This window comes from Lissotriton helveticus, chromosome 1_1 (genome assembly GCF_964261635.1).
Source record: "Lissotriton helveticus chromosome 1_1, aLisHel1.1, whole genome shotgun sequence".
NCBI classification, from domain to species: domain Eukaryota; kingdom Metazoa; phylum Chordata; class Amphibia; order Caudata; family Salamandridae; genus Lissotriton; species Lissotriton helveticus.
Genome location: NC_136057.1, coordinates 811,629,441 through 811,652,789, shown reverse-complemented (window position 1 = coordinate 811,652,789; position 23,349 = coordinate 811,629,441).

The following is a 23,349-nucleotide window of genomic DNA, read 5'->3' as shown; positions in this document are numbered from 1 at the left end:
GAATTGTTAATAGGGAGGTATGATGAGAGAGGGAGGACTAAGAGGACAGAGGAGGGAGTATAAAAAGAAGGGGGAGTATTAGGAGACAGAGGAGACAATGAGGACAGAGGGGGAATATGAGGACAGGGGAGTCTATGAAGACTAGGAGCACTATGAGGAGGGAGAAGTGAGACTAAGGAAAGTGGGAGAATATCAGAAGAAAGGAAACAGTATAAGCAGAGACAGGTATACTGCAAGGAGAGAGAGGGGAGATTATGGAAAAGGGACAAGTATATTTCCTTAATTTACACAGACGCTCAGTGTGATTCTAGGCAAAAAATATGAGACCATAATTTTACCAAAACATATTTACTACACTAAAAGGTTTAACTGACTGCACAAATTCCATGTATATAACTACTACATTTCAGTCGACAACCCTGACTCATTTTGCACATACATTTCCAATCTGCTGTATTATTTTTGCCAACATTACATCCAAAAAGTGACACAATACAACGACAAAGACGCTCGAGGGGCTTGTAAATCTGCCCAAGAGTGTATACAGCAGTGTATGTATACTGACTGCAAAATTGTAGATTTAGAACACAAGTCTAATTCTAAGCAAGCAACACTAATAACTACTCTAAAACTAAAAAAGTGACTGCACACATTCTAAATTTTTTAGTACTGCACTTTATTGCACAAAGGTGACTTACTAAACACATTAACTTACCAAATAATTTAATCACAATAGTTATCCAAATGCACACAAACTCAGAATATGATTCTACAAACTTTAGAAGGATAAACATATTACTCTTACTAAAAAATAAAATGCACCACATACATTCCCTTACAAGTTATCAACTCACCTCTCAAACTGATTTGTAGATTAAGAAGAATGCCACTCACACAGCAGATATTTTTATACAGAATCTCTCTACTTCAGTGTTTGCAGCAAAACCAAAGAATGGCATATTTTCCCTCTCAATTTACACATATATACATGACAATAACAAATCAAATTCCTTCACACAAGTCAAGTCATGAAGCTTTATTGGGTGCATGAAAAATGACCATAAAAGCACAAAACACATGCATAATAAAACAGGTACCATGATTTAAAGTTAAAAGACTACCGATATGACAGACTGAATGGTTTAAAAACACATACTTTTCCTAGCCTTGATAGATTTAGTTAAAAAAGTGGCAGTAAAAAAACAGACATCGATAAATTGCAAATTAAAAATAAGACTCATTGCCTGGATAACTGTACGTAGACCATATTTTAAAATCATTGGTTTTAAAAAGGTTATACGAAAATTCATATACAGTTTACAGAACAAGAGAAAGTGCAGAGTGCTTTGTTTAGTTATACCATCACACATACAAGGCCCCTGAGGGTGTTTCTTAAGTTTTGGTAGTGCAACTAGGTGGTGGGCTACACCAAACCTCAGTCTAGTTAGCACAAACTTATGTGAGGGCCTAGTCACCCATATTAAATAAATTGGAAAGCCTTCAACAATAGAATAACTATTGTAAAACGTGACAGTAGATAAAGACCCATTCGCAACAGCTCGTCTTCTCACACTGAAAGCCCGGAATTTAGATTTCATTTCAGCCTTAGGTATTGAAGACGCTGCGCCAGTGTCAACCACAACATTAATGTTGAAGATCTCAGAATAGCAATTAATAACATATTTTAACCAGGGTATGTTACAGTATTTATCCAACGAGAGGCAATCCTCAATGATAGATCTGGTAAGAGATTTTTCCTCCTGAAGCCAAATTAACCGCCAAATCATAAGTGGCCTCAGTGATAACTGATCGATCAAATAATTGGTATCCAATTCCCGGTGGATTAACTCAGTTGAGGCAGATGTTGGCAAACTCAGCAGCTTTTTAAAAAAAGAATTTTCCTCCTGCTGCAACTTGTGGTCGCATCTATGTCCCCAAATACCTGCCCCGTAGAGTGCGAAAGAGACACACCTGGCTTGGTAGATCTTCAGCATGTCACAAGTACGTTGATCCCCAACCTTGCTGGCGAATCTAAAAACTCCGTGGGCATTTTTTGCCATTTTAATACTGATATTTTTGAATTCATTAGACCACGTTCTATCTTTAGAAAAGGTGATCCCAAGATAACAAAAGGTATCCACCTGATACACCTTATCTTTATCAATAACAAAACAGTTCGCAGTTTTACTTTTAGCCCCACAGGTCATAGTGAACGTTTTCCCTTTATTAATTATTAATTTTCTGTCACTAATAAAACTAGAAAATGTGTTGATCAGGCGCTGTATTCCTAGCGGAGTTCTAGAAAGCAGGACCGAGTCATCAGCATATAATAACACCGGCACAGAAACTCCATTAATCGGAGGCGCAACCGCCTTAACTTTTTTTTTAATTTCATTGATTCTGTTAATAAATAAAATAAAAAGGAGGGGTGCCAGGACACAACCCTGTCTAATCTCTCTTTTAACACCAAATGTAGGGGTGCATTCACCGTTGGTACCAAAGCGAACACAGGTTTTTAGTTTCCCATACAACCTAGCCAGGAAATAAATTATGCCCTCTGGTGCTCCTAGCTGCAGCAGGGTTGTCCATAAAATACAGTGGTCAACCGTATCAAAGGCACTACTTAGGTCTGCGAAGCAGAGATAGATAGAGCCGGATTTTGCTTCGGTGTACTTCCTGATCAGTAAATCAAGATTTAAACACTGATCGAGTGTACCCATGCTCTTTCTAAATCCGTACTGACTATCAGCAAGGATTCCCTCTTGCTCCGCCCATGCCTCTAACCTTGCTAACATTACTCTACTCATGATCTTAACTGAGGAGTCAAGGAGAGAAATGGGGCGATAATTTTTTACCTCTGCCCTACTGCCATTTTTATGTATCGGGATAATAATAGATTCCCCCCAAGTTTCAGGGGCCTCAGTACAAACTGCTGCTTTAAAAACAATAACCAAAAGAGGGCTCCACATTTCCGGCGCAGCTTTATAAACGTCGATAGGCACCCCATCGGGGCCCTGGGCTTTCCCCCCCTTGCTTGCCCGTATGCCTAATTCTACTTCACTGATTGTAATATCCAGGGGCCGAACTTCCCACCTATACGCTTCAGTGTCCAAGCTACAGTTAGAGTCAAAAATATTTGAAAAGGGGGCGACCCAACCATCACTCGAGACGTTAGAAGTTAACACAGGAGTATTTTCATCCTTAAGAAAAGGAGAATTCACAGTGGCCCAAAACAGAGTACTATTTGAGCATTCGGCAGCCTGGTTGAGTGAATGCCAACTGCTGCAGCTCACCCTTCCTCTGCTTTAACGCACACTTATATTCACGTCTTAGTTTTACTACAGAGTCGGTATCCCTGTTTTTTTTGTTGCAAGGTTATGTTTTAATCCTGTTAAAAGCCTGGTACATGAGTGATCAAACCGTGCCGGTTCATTACTACGCTGCTCCCTTTTAGGTTTGGTAAACTTGGCATCAATAACTTTATTAATATCACTAAAAGCCAGTAAAACCCGTTTATGATCAGCATTACTATCAAGGATAAGAGTAATGTCTCCCATACAATCCCTGACAATAGAGCCCATATATTCAGAAGCTTTATTCTCTACCCATCTCAAACGGACTCCGTTAGGTCTATGGGGTTCCACATGGGAAACTGAATTGCCCACATTAACCGAACGTTTACCCCACAAGGATGTTTCAAGAATAATACGATTATGGTCACTTAGAGTAATTGATACAATCCTAGGGGGGGCACAATAGGGTGTAATACCAGAGGAGACAATCACATGGCCAATAACTGAGCTGGCATTTCGGCTCTTAAAAGTAGGGGTAATTTGACAATTTTCATCTTTTGAATACCCCAAAACCTCCAGATCATACCGACCCAGGAAACTATTTAGGGCCTCTCCATATCGGTTATGCCCAAAGTGTAATCCATCCGAACCAGTCTCATCCGTGAACCCATACACTTTTCCTATAGTCTGTTCACATAATGGAATATTAAAATCACCGACCCATGTAAAATCAAAAAAGATATTAACATTTGTAGTTACATTTTCCACACTGTTAGGCAGGTCATCCACAACTGCAGCCCTTGTGATGTCAAAGATGCTATTGTAAAAGTTAACCAAAAGGATATTACGGTCTCGCCCCTCAGTTAGCCAAAGGATTTGGGCATGTGCCCCCACAGTCAAATACCTTTTTACAGAAATCTGACGGAGGATAGATATTAAAACCAAAAGACCGCCTTTTGCTCTGCCTGGCCCAGAGCCCTGCGCCGGGAGGTTGTATGAAACGAACCCCTCAAAGTTAACTTCTTCCCTACACCATGTTTCCTTGAAACAATGGATATCATAACTATTGATAAAATTCAACCATCCCAATACATTCCTCTTTGATTTTAGTCCTGCCACATTCCAACTAGTAATAATTACCCCACTTCTCTCTGAACTAGCCCCAACTGATTGTAGGGTAACTTTTGGTCTGTCATTTTTCCCTGGGATCCCAGAAGGCAACATCACACTATCCGTTAGGTAGTTTGGGTTCTCTAGCCTAATTACCATAGGGTCCACAGACCTTATGCTTGTTACCAATGGTGGGGAATTAATAACGGATGTACTGTCCAAGCTGAGTCAATCATTAGAATCCAAGCTATTTAAGGCTTGAAAACTATTTTGCAGTGGGATAGTAAATCCAGGCCTAAAAAAAGGTGGGAGTGCCTTGGGCTGATTAATACGTGTGGGTGGAATATTACTGAGGTGGCTATAGAAAAAAACGAGTGGGCGGACGCATACTGTATTTTCAGCAAATGGTAGGGAAGCTGCTCTGAGCAAAACTGTGGCAACATGTTGAGGGTACCTAAAAATTAACAATAAATCAGTCCCCCTTGCTCACTCTTTCTAAAATTACCAATCCCGCTAACTCTCCTGGTAGATAAGATATCCTTGGAGTAGGCAATTGAGAACCCACAATTTTTGTTCAGCCATGATACTGATTTGTTTTTCAGGGAGTCGTGGGTTTCCTATCGAAGCTCCGTAAAATGAGAGTCAGCCGGGGGTACATTAGTTAGTACAACCACGTGGGGGGGCGCAGTCTGGGGGGAGATTAACAAAGCGTCATCTCCCAACTTCCTTCCATCCCTCATTATTATTCTCCACAGCTGTATTTAATTGATTGGGAGGTTGGTTAATATGAATTACTGCGGGTGGTTGATCAGTTGGGACTTTTTTAACCTTATTTGCTTCAACCTGGGTAATGTGGGTATTCACAAGATCACACAGTCTAATTACTTCTTTGGAGACCTGATCTAATTTGGCCACCAGACGTTTAATTACCAATTCCAGTTTTGCTTCAATAATGCTGACTAACATATCAAATTGATCGGGATTCAGGGTAGTCAACCCATCCTTATTCAAAGGCTTGTTAACTCCTGCTAAGCTTTTTTGTGGAGTGCCCACTCTTTTAGTTTTCCTGTTACCCCCCCCGCTTATTTGGTAATTTCCTGCAAGCCCTTACTACTCTACGTATCGCGGGAAGGTTGTTGTGAAGAGTCAGAAGGGTTATCCAGCACAACCTGATTTTGTACTGGGAGGCCGAGCTTTCATTAATAATAATGGCTTGTATACCTTCGTTACAGCCATTATCTAGCACATGAGCTTCTGGGGGGTAGAAAGATTAGTAGGCGAAGCCGGGGGGCTAACCCTGCTTAATGAAAGGCGTCGGTCTTTGTTAATTTTATCTACCACTTTGACCAAATAGTTGTCCATAGTAGTGTTAACTAAAGGGGTTTTGGCTGATCTGAGTTTTGACATTGTAATATTACCGGAGTAAACCTACAAAACAATATATTAAAAGCACCTAAGCTATCATGAAACTCTCACGCTAATATAAACTATGTTGACATAAAATCAAGAAGTAACACTCCCCAGACCATAAAAAGCAAGGGATAAATAGTCTCACGTATATGGAGGAGCAATAGTCCGCAGGAGCCGATAGTCCGTGGCCCAGCCCAGCCTCGTTCGTCCCCGGACGGCCACAGATGGCCCGCCCTTTGCCCGGGCTTCGCCCGGCATCCCGCGACGCGGGGACAGCGCTGCCTAAATACGCCTCCTGGCGCGGTTCGCAGGTCAGAAGTGCGCGCCGCCGCTTAGCCTGCCGGGATGTGTAGTCCCGGAGCGGCAGCGCGAGTAGTTTTTCCACAAGTGACTCCTGGCCGTGGTGGCTGCGGCAGGAAGCCTTCGCTCTCACTGCCCTGGCTCCTGGATGCTGGGTGGACTCGGCTGTGTCCAGGTAAGTGGCCCCCCGCTCCTGCCGGGGACCGCGCTGCCTAAGTACGCCTCCTGGTGCGGTTCGCAGGTCAGAAGTGCGCGCCGCCGCTTAGCCTGCCGGGATGTGTAGACCTGGAGCGGAGGCGTGAGTAGTTTTTCCACAAGTGACTCTTGATGGTGGTGGCTACGGCAGGAAGCCTTCGCTTTCACTGCCCTGGCTCGTGGATGCTGGGTGGACTTGGCTGTGTCCAGGTAAGTGGCCCCCCACCACACATTAATTCAAAACCAAACACGCATTTCGAATGGTTCAACATTTCAACGCATTCCAACTGACATAACTTTGCACCCTACCCCCAACAGATAATGCAAAAGTCAACTGTACACAGAAGTCAAAAGTTCAGCACTCTATAAAACACTACCCCTCAACAAGTTTAGACTATGCAAGAGTACTTACTTATTAGTACCAATAAAGAGAAAAGGTCTCATTAGAACCAACCAACATATAAACACATAGACTTGATAGATATCTGTAAAATATATTTTTTTAATTTATTTTTTCTTGCTAAGGTACGCTTACGGGACAACCTACAGACTTCGCACCGTACGTAGTACATACGTGCATGGTACGCATATGCTAAATCTACCGTAAACTAAAAATAGCCTCTATCACAATTTTTTTTATAATCCCCGGGGACTCCATCCCCTGGGGCTTTAATATAACGTCCTACAGCAAATAGAAAACTTTTCCTGACAATCTACACACTCAATCTACACACATATACAAATAAAAAACAAATCACATTTATTCCCACATTAAATCAAAACGAAACACACATTTCTATTACTTGAACTTTTGAACCCTTTCCAACTGACAAACCTGACAACCCTACCCCCATTCCACATTCTGCCACTTACCATAGAAACACTTCAGAGAACACCTAACTGAGCACACAGGTGAAAAGTTCATCATACTCTCTTAAACAATCACTTTTTGAAACACATACCTATGTATACAGGAACTCTTCCAATCTCTCACTCTCACATATACTCAATTATATACATCAATACTCACTATACTAGTTTAAAACATATGTAGTTACTCATAAAGATACTATTGAGACCTTCATTCACTCACTAACACACCTATACACACACTCATCCACCGATACAGTCCTGCACACATGCTGTCTTCAAAACACACACAGTGAGTCACTCATTCATGCATCTGTGCGCTAAGTTCTACCCCCCACCAAACCATACAGACACTCATTCTGATAAACAAAAAAACAACTACTAACCAATATACACACTCATGTAGCTACTCACCAACCCATGCAGCCATTTATACATTACTCGCTAATACATGTATTCAGTAAGATACACCTAATAAGTCAGTTATACAATCAATTTTTTTTAAAAACCCATCCATTTAGACCCTAATGTAACCGTTTATTCTTCCATCGAAGCTTAGGTATACATATATAAAAAATATTTATTTTTCAGAAGGACACACATTCACTGGAGGATGCCTTCAGTGATGTTATCAGTGATGTCATTTGAGATGTCATCAGTGATGTCATGAGTGATGTCACTGACCATGTCATGAGTGATGTAATATGTGATGTCATCAGCAGTGCATTGCGGGCGTGCAAGTTATAGTTAGCTGAACTAACTATAACGGGGGAATTTCAATGGTTTTATATGAGTGAAATGTCCAGCTAACTATAACATTCGTGAAACCAATTCAGTGAATTGCTAAGGTTTTTTAAATGCTAATTCCTTACTATAACGTGGCTGAAACCTATGGTTTTTTCAGTATATATATATATATATATATATATATCTATATATATATATATATATATATATATATATTGTTTGTAAGCTGTCCATCAGTATCAAATTGCCCAGTTTAAAGATGTATGTGCAGTTCTTCATTCCTGTTCAATCCATACGGTTGTTTCGCTCTAAATCTTATGATCAGTTGGGATTGTAAACGCCTCCGTTTCAATGTTCTATCAGTGACTCTCTTGTTCATGGGTATCATGGCTTTGTCATAATAATTCATTTGTTGTCAACTGTACCCTTGATGCTTTTCCATGTGTTTTGTCATGGCATAGTTGTTGTCCTTATTCTGTACCGTGTGAAAATGCTCAAGTGGGCATATAGTGCTGCATATATATTTCAATCCACATTGATATTCAATCATAAAGACCACATAGCTGGTTTCACATGTGAGCTTTTCATCGATGGTGAATGTTTTGCCCTTAAAGTCACAGATATCTCCAATGTTTCTACCTATGCAGCATGCCTTGCATTTTTCACATTTCCCAAGTGCTTTTGGTGTTTTACCAACCATGATTCTGCTTTGGTTTTTACAAAGTGACTTCGAACTAATTTATCTTTCAATGAGGGGGCTTTAGGGTATAATATGTCAGGTCTTTCACCTAGTTTTTTTTCCTAATGTCTGGGTCCTTCTTTTGTGTGTCCCAATACTTATTCATGATGTGCATGATTTGATGGTTATATTTACTGTAGCTTAGTATTATTCTTATTTTTTGCCAATCTTTTCCAGATGTCTTGTCTATTTTTAGATTCACCAATGTTTGTGCTCTGGAGATACTTTCTGGTCATCTTTTTCCTTCTTGTATGTCTGATGCCTTTTATCCTCTTTGTAGGAATTTCCATTCTGTTTCTTTCATTTTCACTTTTAGTTCTTTCTCATCTGAACAGTTCTGTTTCATTCTAAGCACTTCTCCATTTGGAATGCTCTTTTTCAATAACTTTGGATGGAAGCTGGAGCCATGTAATATGCTATAATTGCCATAGGTTTCCAATAGAATGATGTTTTAATCTGGTTTTCTTTGATGTATTCTTCCACATCCAAAAATTGCACTAAAGTTGTTCTTGTATTACATGTGATTACATGTGATAATCTGTGCCATTCCAAATTACAAAGAGTCCATTTATGAATCGTAGCCATAGCATGATTTTGTATGTGAAATGTTTGTTCCCTTCTCTCAATGCCACGGTTTTCTCCCACCAACCCTTGGTGAGATATGCATAACTTGGAGAGAAGGAGGGTCCCAGAGCTGCCCCACAGATCTAGGAACACATTGGACGGTCAAATAGGGAGATGTAATTGTAAACGCATAGCTCTCTGATTTCCATTAACATCTGTGAATGTTTGAAATTTTTATCATTTCTTTGGGACAAAAAGTTTTTCACTGCTCTTAATCCTACTGCATGGCTGATAGAAGTGTAGAGTGACACTAGATCGATTGTGACAAGGAGAAACACATCTTGTGTCTACAAGGATTAGTAAAAAGTCCCCTGTGTCTTTTATATTTGAACTTAATGATGTTACTAAAGGGGCTATAAAAGAATCCACAAAAGTGGCTATGTTTTCATATAGAGCCCAACAACTGGATAGTATTGTCTTCCTGGGGGGTAATTTAGTGTTTTGTGAACTTAAGGGAGAAAGTTTATTGTTGGAATGAATGGACTTTTTTTTAAGAGACTTTGCTTTGTCTTCATTCAATAAGCACTCCTCCCGCCAATTTCTGATTTTATCATTCAATGTCATTGCGACCTCATTTATCAGACTGTATCTTAGTTTCTTATAATTTGTACCCACATAAAGCTGTCTTAATGCCTCTTTCATGCATTGTAGTTTGTCCATAACTGCCATATTACCCCCTTTGTGAGCAGGTTTTTTTTCAATATCTTCGTTGTTCATAAGAAATGTGGTGCTTTCCGTTCAGCATGTGATTGAAATAAAACCATTTGACAAAGGTGGTAATGAGTGATGTAATATGTGAAGTCATAGCAAGTGCATTGCGAGGAAATGAGCTATAGTTACCTCAGCTGGCTATAACGGCTACATTTCTCTGGATTTGTGTGGGTCAAATCTGAGAATAACTATAATGTCCATGTATCCTCAGGTTTCTTGTATGCTAATTCCTAACTATAACGTCCCTAGTAACCTTTGATTTTTTTCAGTGAATTTCTATGGGGTTTTTTCAGTAGCAATGGTGTTCGCAGAGTGGTGGGAAAAGACGGCAGGCCCTCTGACCAGCTCTCAGGAATCCCGCTGTGTAGGACTTACAGAAAGTACCAGGAGGGCTTCTTGGTCCCAAGGTCCCCTAGCAACTTCATTCCCCAACCAGTAGTGTGCCAGGAGATGTGTTTGCAGAGTTGTGCAGAAGGGGGCGTGACCTCTGAAGATCTCTTAGCAAACTGACTGTGCGGGATGTGCTGAAGGTAACAGGAGGGGTAGTTGGACCCAAATGACCAAGGGGACTTCATCCCCCCAACTAGTACTGTGCCAGAAGGCGTGTTTGCAGAGTGGTGGAAAAAGAGGCATGAACTCGGATGACCTTTCAGAAATCCCACTGTGTGGGACTTACTGGAGGTAACAGAAGGTCTTGTTGGTCTCCAAGGACCTTCTGGACCTAAGTCCCCCTCACTCGGCTGATTTCAGCCCAAGGGACCCTATCCCACAGGGACCAGCAGTAATATAGAAGGTGGGTCACATGGCCCCCCTCACTGGGAAGATTTCAGGCCTGGGGATGTCGTTCATGATTGCACAGGAGGTACCTGTGTGATTCTATGAGTGTCATTGCCTAGTAAATACTGGGAATACCAGGTGTTTTTGACAAAGTGTAAAACACATATATAGACATATTTTACATAAAGGTTCAATGTAGCTATTTAGTAAGATACTAAATTAACATTCCCTTTTGTATACATTTGTCAAAATAGCTACATCAAAAATGCACTTTACTTCTGCACAGCAACCCCGAAGGTTGCAGTGACATCAGTAGTCACAAATACAAATGACAAAATGTAAAACAGATATTTAAACATATTTTTCCCAAAGTTTGAGTCTAGCTGTTTAGTTTTTTTTTTGTTTTTTTTTTACTGGGAGTTATTAACCTGTTGACTCAATGGCCAAAATGGAAAAGAGAACATGGAAAAGATCTATGCCGACTTTGTGGGACCCACAAAGAAGACATTCATTCATGGAATAGAAACATGAAGCTGTAGAGCAGCAGTTCTGGCCTGTTTTGATCCTAGGAACACTAAATTAAATTGTGCCCTAGTAAGATTTATGGAGCGCGCTGCAAAAAAACTTATTGAGGTGCCCACAGTTTGCGACTCCCCATCAGAATAACGCTGTTGTTTTACTTGTTGTTGCCATCCCTACTGGCTTTTTAGAACATGACATTTTAAATGAAAGTTTCATCTGTTACTGTTTACACATAATGGCTTTTTATGAACATGATATATATATATATTTTTTAAATATATTTTTTATTATACTTCTGGTCACACATATTATACTTTCAATAGTTTGTTCATACAGCAAAGAATCAAATCAAGGTAGTCTTATAATATTACGACATAGATAATATACATAAACATGAAATACATAAACATGAATAATTTGTCATCAGAAGACAAAGCAAGAACCAAATAAAACAGAATTAAATAAAGAACCGTATCATAATGCTTTACATGAATCAGAGGTCCCTCTGTTATAATTCAAGATCCAATGGTATACTAAGTCCCAATCCTGAGCATGTAACCCTATCCCATCCCTCCAGCGAGCTAAGGGCTCCCAGATTCTATCTCCTCGTGCTCTCCTGATCCTTCCCTTCCTGGCATATATAGGTTTCTCCAGGTTATGTGCAGCTATTAAGTTCGCCAACCAGAGTTGCATCATCGGGGGAGTCTTGTCCAACCAGGCCCTTGCTATCATTAATCTAAAAACTGCCATAGCCATAAACATGAAGGAGTCGGCCTGTCCAAGATTACTCCCTTCTGGACCAATTCCCAGCAGAATCCAAGTGGGGGTTAAAGTTATCTGTATCCCTAATGACATATCCAGGAAACCCTCAATATCTTTAATTAAAGTGTGTAACTGAGGACAGATAGCAAACATATGTACGATATCAGCATTAGGTGAATTACACCTGGGACACGTGGTCCCCTCAGAGCCCCCCCATTTAGCAATTCTAGCTGGTGTGTGGTACAGCGAATATAGAGTTTTGTAATGCTGAGATTGTAGAGGAGCTGAGCACAGAGTGGTACGACCCAGGTCCAATGACGCCTTGAAGGCTTCAGGATCCACACCTATTTTCTCCATCCATTTGTTGCTATACTTAGCCATATCGTCCGGTTTGCCCCTCACCAAGAAGGCATACCCTGACCTAATAGTTAATTCACCACCACCAACCATATTCTCCATAAGATCATTACCATTATATCCTGCTGGGCCCCCCTGTTTATTACCCAGAAAACTCCTGACTTGAAGAAACTTGAAAAAATCTCTTCTATCTATACTATATTTCCTTACAAGGTCCTCAAACTGCACTATCCCCTCCTGATTCCTTAAGTCCCCTATCTGTCTGATTCCTTTATCCTCCCAGGCAGCCATTACCGAGTCACGGAATATTTCAGGGGGAAATGATTTATTATTACAAATTTTAATATATCTATTATATCTGCCCATACCCGACTTCTTCAGAAAGATATTCCAAATTTTGAGGGCGGCATTTACGGTCTTTGATTGTTTCCGTCTCAGATAACCTAGGTCAGTATGATATAAGAAACAGTTTTCTGCTTCCTGTCCTAACACTACTGCGTATATTTCTGTTGACATATTTGTTATTTTCTGTAGCTGACCACCCCCTCCAATCAATCCCTGCATATATTGTAATGCCGCCGCCAGATAATATAGCCTAAAGTCTGGCGCTCCCCAACCCCCTCTTTCTCTAGGCAGCGACATAAATCTGTAAGCCCTCCGAGTTTTTCCATGAGCCCACAAAAACCTATTTAAAGTGCCTTCCAGTGTGTTAAACCATTTAGCATCAAACAAAAGGGGGATTGAGCGGAACAAATAAAGAAACTTCGGTAGGATCAGCATTTTTAACACATTCGTACAACCGACCAAAGAAAAATGCAGATTATTCAACCTCTCCAAATCCTTCGTAACTTTGGCCAATATAGGAGCCGTGTTTACCTCCACCACCGTGTCCAAGTTTGCGGTAATTATGATCCCCAGATATGTTGCTGAGCTAACCACCCTACTATCGACACACCTCGTGAATTGATTTATAACAATTTGGGTCTTGGATTTGTTTAACCTATAACCTGAGACTTGACCAAATCTTTGGGCTTCCAGTTCCACCCCCCTGATAGCAATATCTGGATTTGGGGTTAATATAGCCACATCGTCTGCGTATGCTAGAAATTTAACTGTGGAGCCGTTCAATTTCATTGGTGGGATCCCTCCATTTCTTTCTAATTTTCGTAAATATGGCTCCAAATATAGTGCAAATAGTAGTGGGGATGCGGGGCACCCTTGCCTTGTCCCCCTTAAAATTTTCACTATATTTGAATACCCTCTGTTTACTCTGATGCTTGCAGTAGAGTTATTATACAGAACTTGTATGGCTTTTAAAAACCCTTCTCCAATACCACTCCACCTCAGTACTGCCCATAAGAACTTCCAGGCGACCCTATCAAAGGCCTTCTCGGCATCTAAAAATAGTGCGGCGATAGGGTCGCCTAGACCCCCGGCAGCATCGAACATCGTAATCACCATTCTAATATGCTGGGTCGTGCCCTTCCCAGGTATAAAGCCATGCTGTGATGTGCTTACCAGATGTTCAATACTCCTAGCTAGCCTTTTTGCTAAGATCTTGGAATAAACTTTAACATCTGCGTTCATAAGGGTAATAGGTCTGTATGAGCCGGGAAGTGTTGTAGGTTTACCTTTTTTTGCAATAACTATAATATCTGCCCCGCCCCAGGACTCAGGAGGTATCCCTCCCCGTTGTGTATAATCCATAATTTCAAACATATCAGCCAAAAGAACATTTTGAAATACTTTATAGAATTCAATCGGGATTTGATCTGGCCAGGCTGCTTTCCCTGAGGGGAGACTACCCAAAGCCCAAGCAAACTCCTGGAGACATAGGGGGACATCTAGCCTCTCCTTTTCTTCCGGAGATAGACAGGGGGGACGAATATCACAGAGATAGCTGTCTATCTGATTCTGACTTATTGATTCATCCACGGAGTATAAATCATCATAAAATTTCCTAAAAACTTCCCTTATCAAATCTGGATCTGTAACAGATACCCCCTGTGGATCATGAATCTCTTTTATATCGGCTGCTGCAGTACGCTGCCTAGTTCGCACCGCTAAGACGTGTCCGACCCTCTCACTTAGTTCATACACATCCTGTTTTTTGGCCATATAGTTCTCCGCGGGTTTTCCTACTGAAACCTTCTATGGCCTCTCCTTTGAGGGCTACAATTTTAAGTAAGATTGGCTCCACTGCGATATTCTGACTTATAGCTGCAACTAATATCTCTTCCTCAGCAGCCAACCTTTGTCGAATTTCTTCAATCCTAATTCTTTCCTTCTTTCGTTTAGCTAATACATAGCTCATTGTCTCTCCTCTTATGCCAGCTTTAAAGCAGTCCCAAACCACCCCTGGAGATGCTGAGCCTCTATTAATATCCCAATAAAGCTTTATCCAGGCTTCCATATGTTTCTGATATGCCCCATCCTTTAGGAGGATACGTTCAAAAGTCCACCGTGTTTTACTACTTTCAGCTATAGGGATCTTAAATGTTAACACGAGGGGACTGTGATCTGAGACAATCCTAGGATGTTTTTCCACTTGCACCCCAGTGATTAATGTATTAGAGACTAAAAAATAATCCAGTCTAACCAGGATTTTGTGAGGGGCGGAATAGAAAGTGCTACTATCCAAATGAGGATGTTGCTCCCTCCAAGGATCAGCTAAAGAATTGTGTTGTACCATGTTGGCTAACGCCCTGTATGTCTTTTTCTTCCTCCCCGTATATCTACCCCCCGGTACCACAAACGAACTTACTGGGTCATGAATATTAAAATCCCCGCAGCATACAATGGGCTCTGGCCAGTGGGCAAGTTCAGTGTCCATAAACTGCCATACATCTGGGTCGTCGTCAGTGGACCCATAAATTGTAACTAATGTAAATTTTACCCCCACAAGCAAATTTCCACTATGGCCCACCTACCCCAAAGATCCTCCTTTTTTCTATGGACCACCACATCTCTGTTTCTCCCCAGGATTGCCACTCCTCTGGTCCTAGTTCCTTGTTTACTAGCTGCTAATACCCTGAACCCCAACTGATCCAGAAGGTACACCTGTGTGGCTTCGATATTGGTCTCCTGAAGGCACACCAGATCTAAATGGAGAGTTCTCAATAATCCTGCAACTTTCAGCCTCTTATTAGGATCGTTAAGGCCACATATATTGATTGAAGTGATTTTACAAGACATTAGAGCATATCAAATATCCTTCTTATTATAAACCATCCTTCATAGTCGGAGTTATACAAAATATAAACATATTCTACCTTCTTCGCGTATAATCTGAACTGTTTATACTGTGACTGAACTTCAATGAAAATGTGTTATTACAATCAAAAAAACAACAATTTTAACCATGTTTAAAAACCCCCACCCCTCTAACCCTCCCCTGCCTTGCCTACCCCCTCTGTCCCTCCCCCCCTTTACAGGCAAATAGGTCATGAATGACCTATGTATGGCCGTTTCTGAATTGTGGCAGTCGCACCCCCCTCCCATCATCTCTCACCATTTACCCCTCAACCAATAAACGTAATAATAACCCTATTAGCACCCATGTGAGCCCTGTTACTATCCCTACTCTATACAACCCGATCCATACTTTACGTCAATTTATACCTTACCCCTCTGTAACTCTTCCAAGTATTGCTGTGCCTTAATTTCTGAGAGGAACATTCTAACCCCCCCTTTTGTAACCACTTTCAATTTAGCAGGAAATAGCAGGTAAGCCTCTGATCCCAGAGCCTGAAAGTAGGTTTATCACAAAGCGCCTAGTGTCCTGGCCCTCCAGCCCTTCTGCCACACCCAAGAGTCTAACGTTGTTGCGTCTTTGGCGATTTTCAAAATCTTCCATCTTCCACTGGAGGTCTTCTGATAGCTTTTCCTGCGCTGATTTAAAGAATTGCCAGCTCCCAAGATCATCTTCTAATTTGCCAGTTCTCTCTTCCACCTCTGTCACCCTCCCTACCAGATCATCATAGAGTTTATTTGTTTTCTTCAGTGCCAATTGAATTTTTTTAGCATCCTGTCTTGCTTTCCGACTTACTGATCTGGCCTCGGTCTGTATTTGCTGCAGCATATTAAATACAAGATCAAATGGGGCACTATGTTTAGAGGAACTGGCTGTATCCTCTTCCTGATAAGTCTGCGAAGTTGCTGAATAGTCCCAAAGGAGCCTTTTATCTGGACCCGCTGGGGAGCTTTTCACCCCTCTACTAGATTTACCCTGTCTTTTCTTCTGCGTGGTATCATTACCCATATCCATGTCTGAGGAGTTGGAGCTAAGACCAGTAATCTCGCCCTCATCATCATCACCCTGCTCCTAAGATGACTCTTCACTAGGCATTACTGAGTCAGAATCCTCGTTCACAGAGTAGAAGTGCTCCCCTTCCACTGATGCGACATCTCCCACTCTCAACAGCTCCTGAACCCTTGCGCCTCCTCCAGAAAACAGATCATTATTCACCAGGCTAACTGTACTCCCCCATGTGGGCTTGGTGTTTTTTGCGACAGCTAACTCCTTCTCAAGTGAGATAATAGCGCTCATCATATCAGCGCTTCCAGTTCCAATCTCACCTTTGTGTACGGTCTCTGGAGCTGCTTCTTTCTGCTCCTGATCTCGAGCCATGCCTGCAGCCTGTGTCCCAGAATCGGCGATCTCGTTGCTCACAATGCTCTGCTCGGACTGTTGCTTAGCAACCACCGGCGAGGCTTTCGGGCATCAGCGGCTTCTTCGAGGCCGGCTCCACCATTAATCGGCCCTCCAGAATTACTGCCACTGTGACTAGCACTTTGCCCTGCAGACCGAGCGGTGAAAACCTCCGCCAAGGTAGGCTGTCAAAATGGTGTTTCTTTTGCTTTGCCTGTGTTCCTTGAAAGCATATCAGGGCTGCTCACACTGTTGTCGGGTAACACGCTGGACTTTACCCGCTGCTCCGTCCTCGTTCTCTGCTGCGGGACCACTACTTTTCTTATGGCGCCTGGGTTTTTTGCTGGCAGCGTAGACTCTTGTGTCGAGACCTTTTTTGCTGAGTCCGGCTGGTCTTTGCTTTTATCTTTATCCTTTCTGTCGTTCTTCGCCGCGCGTGAAGGCATTTTAGTCGGGTGTGTCTGCGGCTGTGACTTCCGCTGTAGCTGTGCCGATCTTTTGGAGCTGAAGGTACTCATCAGCTCTCGTAGCTTCGTCTTCAGCCGAAGAAATTCTGCTACTAGGCGAGCTTTCAGAACTGCTCCAACAGATAGTGCAACTCGGGATTGCTGCCAGAGTTCAGGGGCCATCGGGGGTTAGCGCTCAATCCGTGCAGAATCTGGCTCTGATCATGATGTTGATGATGGGAGAGAGGAGTTGATGCGACCTCTCAACACAATCCACCCGCGGCCATCTTGCCTCCTCATGAACATGATGAGTCTAGCTGTTTAGTAACATAATTGTTTAACAACAAATTTAACAAACACAATAATTTGACAAAATAACTCTCAACATCTGAACTCCCGAATAAAACATAACTACAAAACACCCAAAAACCTACCCATTCTTACCCAACCTCAAATGGAATCCAAAACTGTTTTAATCCTAGTACAATGCACACTATGTGATAATATACACTTTAGAGAGACAAATAAAAAAAAATCATTCGGGACGACATCCATGGTCTGTCATCTTAAAACCTAATGGGACAACATATCTAACTGGCAAACAAGAATAGGGAAGCTGGAGAAACATATACATCAGTGGCACCAGCAATAATTCACACCTAGACAGTCCATTGAGAGGTGTAGACAACTGCAAAAGGTATAGCTCCAGAGTTTTAAAAAATGGCCACATACAAAACCACAAGAAAAATCTAAAACAAAACAGAAAATCATGTCACTGAGCAATATCATTGGAAAATACACTGTTGAAATAAAAAATAAAACTAATATGTCCATTTATCTATCTTGAACAGTCTTTAGGCAATTGTCATGGGGGACAAATAAAAAATAGTTTTGCGGGACTATGTCCATGCTTTACCATCTAAAAACATACCATAGCAATAGTGTAAAAGCAGCAAGATGGCAACGCAATGCTGAAGGACCCTGAACTTCAATACCAGCAACAACAATACTGGGGCAGAAAGTCCCTTCAATTTCAACTTCCAGATTTGGCTCGACAGTTTTCCGGAACGGCATCATACTGCATGGATTGTGGAGTTGTAGTGAGTGCTGGAGAGCAGTCTATATGTGCCCTTCGCAATGCAGCAAAGAATCTTAAATGTTAATGTTTTATTGATTTTTGGCCCTTCATAGTTATTCTACATTAGCAGGCATATTATTATCTTTAACGCTAATTACATATAACTTGCCGTATGGCCAAGTTAAAGCATTCCGCTACAAATAAATACACAGCTAACTTTTGGCAGTTAACACTAATTACAGTTTCACTTTTTAAGTCAACAGTCTGTGTATACATCTTCCAGTGAGTGTGTCAACAACATATACAAACAAATGCTGTTTTTTTGAGACCATACAGTGTAAAACTTTGTAATCTCTTTTTCAAAACTATCAACTGCAATATATGTGTCCTGTTCCACAACTCCTCCTTTTAACAACTCTTCCTTTTCACAAGAATCCTGCTGAGGACCACAGAAACGAAACTGCACATCATCACAAACCTTTTCTATATCTGCCACAGTACGATATAAAATTTTTCTATTAATTTCTCCTAAACATAACGCAGGAGTTTTCACATTGCATGACCTCCTAAATAACGTTTGCGTTGTTCAGTGGTGTACAACTAACATCTTGAAATGATGAAAAGGGCTTTGGAATTTTTTGGGTATCAACAAGCTTGTGAATATCCCTGCAAACTTGTATGCTTTCTAACCTTGCAAGGATCCATTCCTTGTGAAGTACTTATTTTCTGTTTTAAACTTCACCTTGGAAAGATATGTAGAAATGTCCTAAAAATATCAATGAATTGCTGCTAATTTCAATAAAACCTACTACAATTCCATTTCTATACAGGTGCTTGACTCCACCTTCCTTGTACCTGTTCACCAATAACTTGTTCTACATTTAGAAGAACCATCACTTCTTTTGCTCTAGGAATGTCATTCTTCATTTCATGCAAAAAAAAACTATTGATGGACAGAATGCAGAACAATGTCATACATTCACCCCAGTGCAGATTTCTGGGCCTAAATCCATTGTTTTTATGCTCCTGATCTCATTCCCATTTGAACCCAGCCATATGTAAATCAGTCTTGACCCTGCACTAAAGGGAATCGTCCAGTCCACGCTGCCAGACCAGGTTGTTCCTGGACTGGAAACAAGAATCCTAGGACAGGTTTTGAGGTTTCACCCCTCATCAGCCAGGATAGCTTGACTCCAGTGGCATGGAGAGCACGGGACCCACATCTGGGCATACCCATCCCACTCGGCATGACGAATGCAAAAAGATCAATTGACGGACAGAATGCAGAACAATGTCATACATTCACCCCAGTACAGAGATTTGGGCCTAAATCCATCATTTTTTGCTCCCCGCGGTATTCCAATTTGAACCTAGCCATATGCAAATCAGATTTGCCCCTGCGCCCAATTGGAACAGTCCAGCTTGACTGCAGGTCAGGTTCTCCTTGGACTGGAAGCAAGCATCCTAGGACCGGTTTCGGCATTTCACTCGTCATCAATCAGGATAGCTTGACTTCAGTGTCATGGGGAGCACTCAGGGTGACAAATGCAAAAAGAAAAATTGAAGGACAGAATTCAGAACAATGTCATACACTCACCCCAGTACAGAGATCTTGGCCTTAATCCATCGTTTTTTGCTCCCCATGCCATTTCAGTTTGAACCCAGGCATATGCTAATCAGTCTTGACCCTGCGCCCAATGGGAAAAGTCGAGACCGAACTGCTGGGTCACGTTCTCCTTGGACTGGAAACAAGCATTCTTGGACCAGTTTTGGGGGTTCACCCGTCATCAGCAAGGATAGCTTGACTCCAGTGGCATGGAGAGCACGGGACCCACGTCTAGGCATACCAGTCCCACTCGGGGTGACAAATGCAAAAAGAGCAATTGATGGATAGAATTCAGAACAATGTCATACATTCAACCCAGTACAGAGATCTGGGCCTAAATCAATTTTCTTTTTGCTCCCCATGCCACTCCAGTTTGAACCCAGCCGTATGCAACTCAGTGTTGACCCTGCGCCCAATGGGAACAGTTCAGGCCGAACTGCCAGGCCAGGTTCTTCCTGGACTGGAAACAAGCCTCCTAAGACTGTTTTCGGGGTTTCACCCCTCAGCAGCCAGGATAGTTTGACTCCAGTGGCATGGATAGCACAGGACCCACGTCTGGGCATACCCGTCCCACTCAGGGTGACAAATGCAAAAAGAACAATTGATGGACAGAATGCAGAAACATGTTATACATTCACTCCAGTACGTAGATCAGGTCCTAAATCCATATTTTTTTTGCTCCCCATGACATTCCAGTTAGAAACCAGCCATATGCAACTCAGGCTTGACTCTGAAACCAATGGGAACAGTTAAGCCCGAACTGCCAGGCAAGGTTCTCCATGGACTGGAAACAAGCATCCTAGGACTGGTTTCGGGGTTTCACCCCTCATCAGCCGGAATAGTTTGACTCCAGTGGCATGGATAGCACGGGACCAATGTCTGGGCATACCGTTTTCACTCTGGGTGACAAATGCAAAAAGAACAATTGTTGGACAGAATATAGAACAATGTCATACATTCACTCCAGTACTTAGATCTGGGCCTAAATCCATCGTTTTGTTGCTCCCCATGCCATTCCAGTTTGAACTAGGCCATATGCAAACCCGTCTTGACCCTTTACCGAATGGAAACAGTCTAGCCAGAACTGCTATGTCAGGTTCTCCCTTGACTGGAATCAAGCATTCAAGGACAGGTCTTTGGGTTTAACCCCCATCAGCCAGGATAGCTTGACTCCAGTGGCATGGAGAGCATGGGACCACCGTCTCAGGATGGCTGTTTCCAGGGCAGGGAGGACCTGGCTTGGCAGTTTGGGCTGGAATGTGCCCATAATGAACAGGGTCAAGAATGATTTGCACATGGCTTGGTCCAAACTGGGGTGGTGTGGTGAGGAAAAGAATGATGGATTAAATCCAGGGAGTGAATGTTGGATAATCCAGCATTCTGTCCATCAAATGTTTCTTTTGCATTCTTCATTTCATAAAATCCTCCTCTGTAACCAATAGCATGACATGATCTATTATCCCAGAGAAAGTTTTCTTTAATACAGAAAGATTCTGTATTAGAAGTAAATCTTTACTAAATAAAGAACTCCTTAATAAAGTAAATCAGGCTTCCCTAAAGATGCCTGTCCACCTCATATATAAAAACCCATTTTTACTGCATTCCTGGAGACTATCCTCTCTTTACTGAACCTATCTTTGTCCCAAGGGACTGTGCCATCAGCCTTCAAAGAATCGGTGATTATCCCGCTTAAAAAAAGTGTTGACCCTCAGATACTGGATAATTATAGGCCTAAGGGGCATATTAACAAGGGCTTTATATCAGCTTTTTTGGCTTTAAAAGCCAAAGAAGCGGAGATAAAAATATCGCCTTATCAACAACAGGGTGCTGACATGCAAAATAGCAAGTTAGCACCCTTTTTCACTACGCTTCCCTTTGCATCTCTAATGAGATGTAAAGTGGGCGTTCCAGAACAAAATAGTAGGAGAAATGTAGCTAAGCGACATTTCTCCTATTATAAAGCTTCCCGCTAATCCTGTTGGAGACTAAAAAAGCAGCGCTAACCACGGTTAACGGTGCTTTTTTCCGTCTGCTAATTTTCAGACTTAGACATGTAATCCAATGGGAGGTGGCTTGTATGGCTAAGTCCACCATGGGCTATCATCAAGGATATCCCTATCCTTGTAGTTTTATCACTGCATTACCAGCGATAACCTCCCAAAATGCCGCCAACGCTGGATTTATCATCTCCTAGGCGGTTAGTGTTTTTAATAACGCAATAACCAGGCAATATTAGCCAGCGATAGCAGGCGTTGAAAAAATTAACTCTAAGTGACCTTAGCGTTAATTTTCCCTGTTCCTTGTTAATATGCCTCTATATTCCTTCTTCCCTTCCTGGCTGAACTATTAGAGACACACATAGCCAAACTTCTTAGCACCGTCATAGAAGGAATCAATTTCTTACACCCCCCATCAGTCAGGCTTTCGACCTTCACACTCCACCGAATCTATTATACTATCCATCATGAATGACCTAAAAGGAGAGGCTGATGAGGAGTGCACTCAGGCCTTGATCCTCATGGACCTGTCTGCAGCCTTTTATACAGTCAATCATGACATTTTGATGGAACGTATTGGTGCAGCAGGTCTCAGAGGTGCTGCCCTACATTGGTTCAAATCCTTTTTACACGACCGGAAGCGATCAGTGTGGCGTTTGCCCTACAAATCTGCCATTGTCAACATGAACTGTGGAGTACCGCAGGTCTCCTCCTTGTCGCCATACTTTTTCAATGTCTTTGTTCGTCCCTTCATCTTCATGCTTCGTCAGATGGGGTAAAGATCTACAACTATGCTCAATATATGCAGCTAATCTTTTCCATCATTGACTCAACAAACTCCAAGGAGTTTCTCAGGAACATCATATTGTTCATCATGAATTGGATGAACAAAAATCAATTAAAATTAAACACAGAAAAAACTGAAATCATCAACCCTAAAAATAAATTATTGCACTGGACACCTGTGCAACCAGAAATACTATCTGCAGCTGATACAAAATCAAGCCGCTAGAATCATCTACCAACAAGGCAGACAATGTCATGTCAGGGAGCTGCTGAAGGAGCTCCCCTGGCTTCCAATGGAGCAGCGATTCATGTTCAAAACAGGATGGATCCTGTTCAAAGATATACACTGCACAGGTCCCAAGTACATA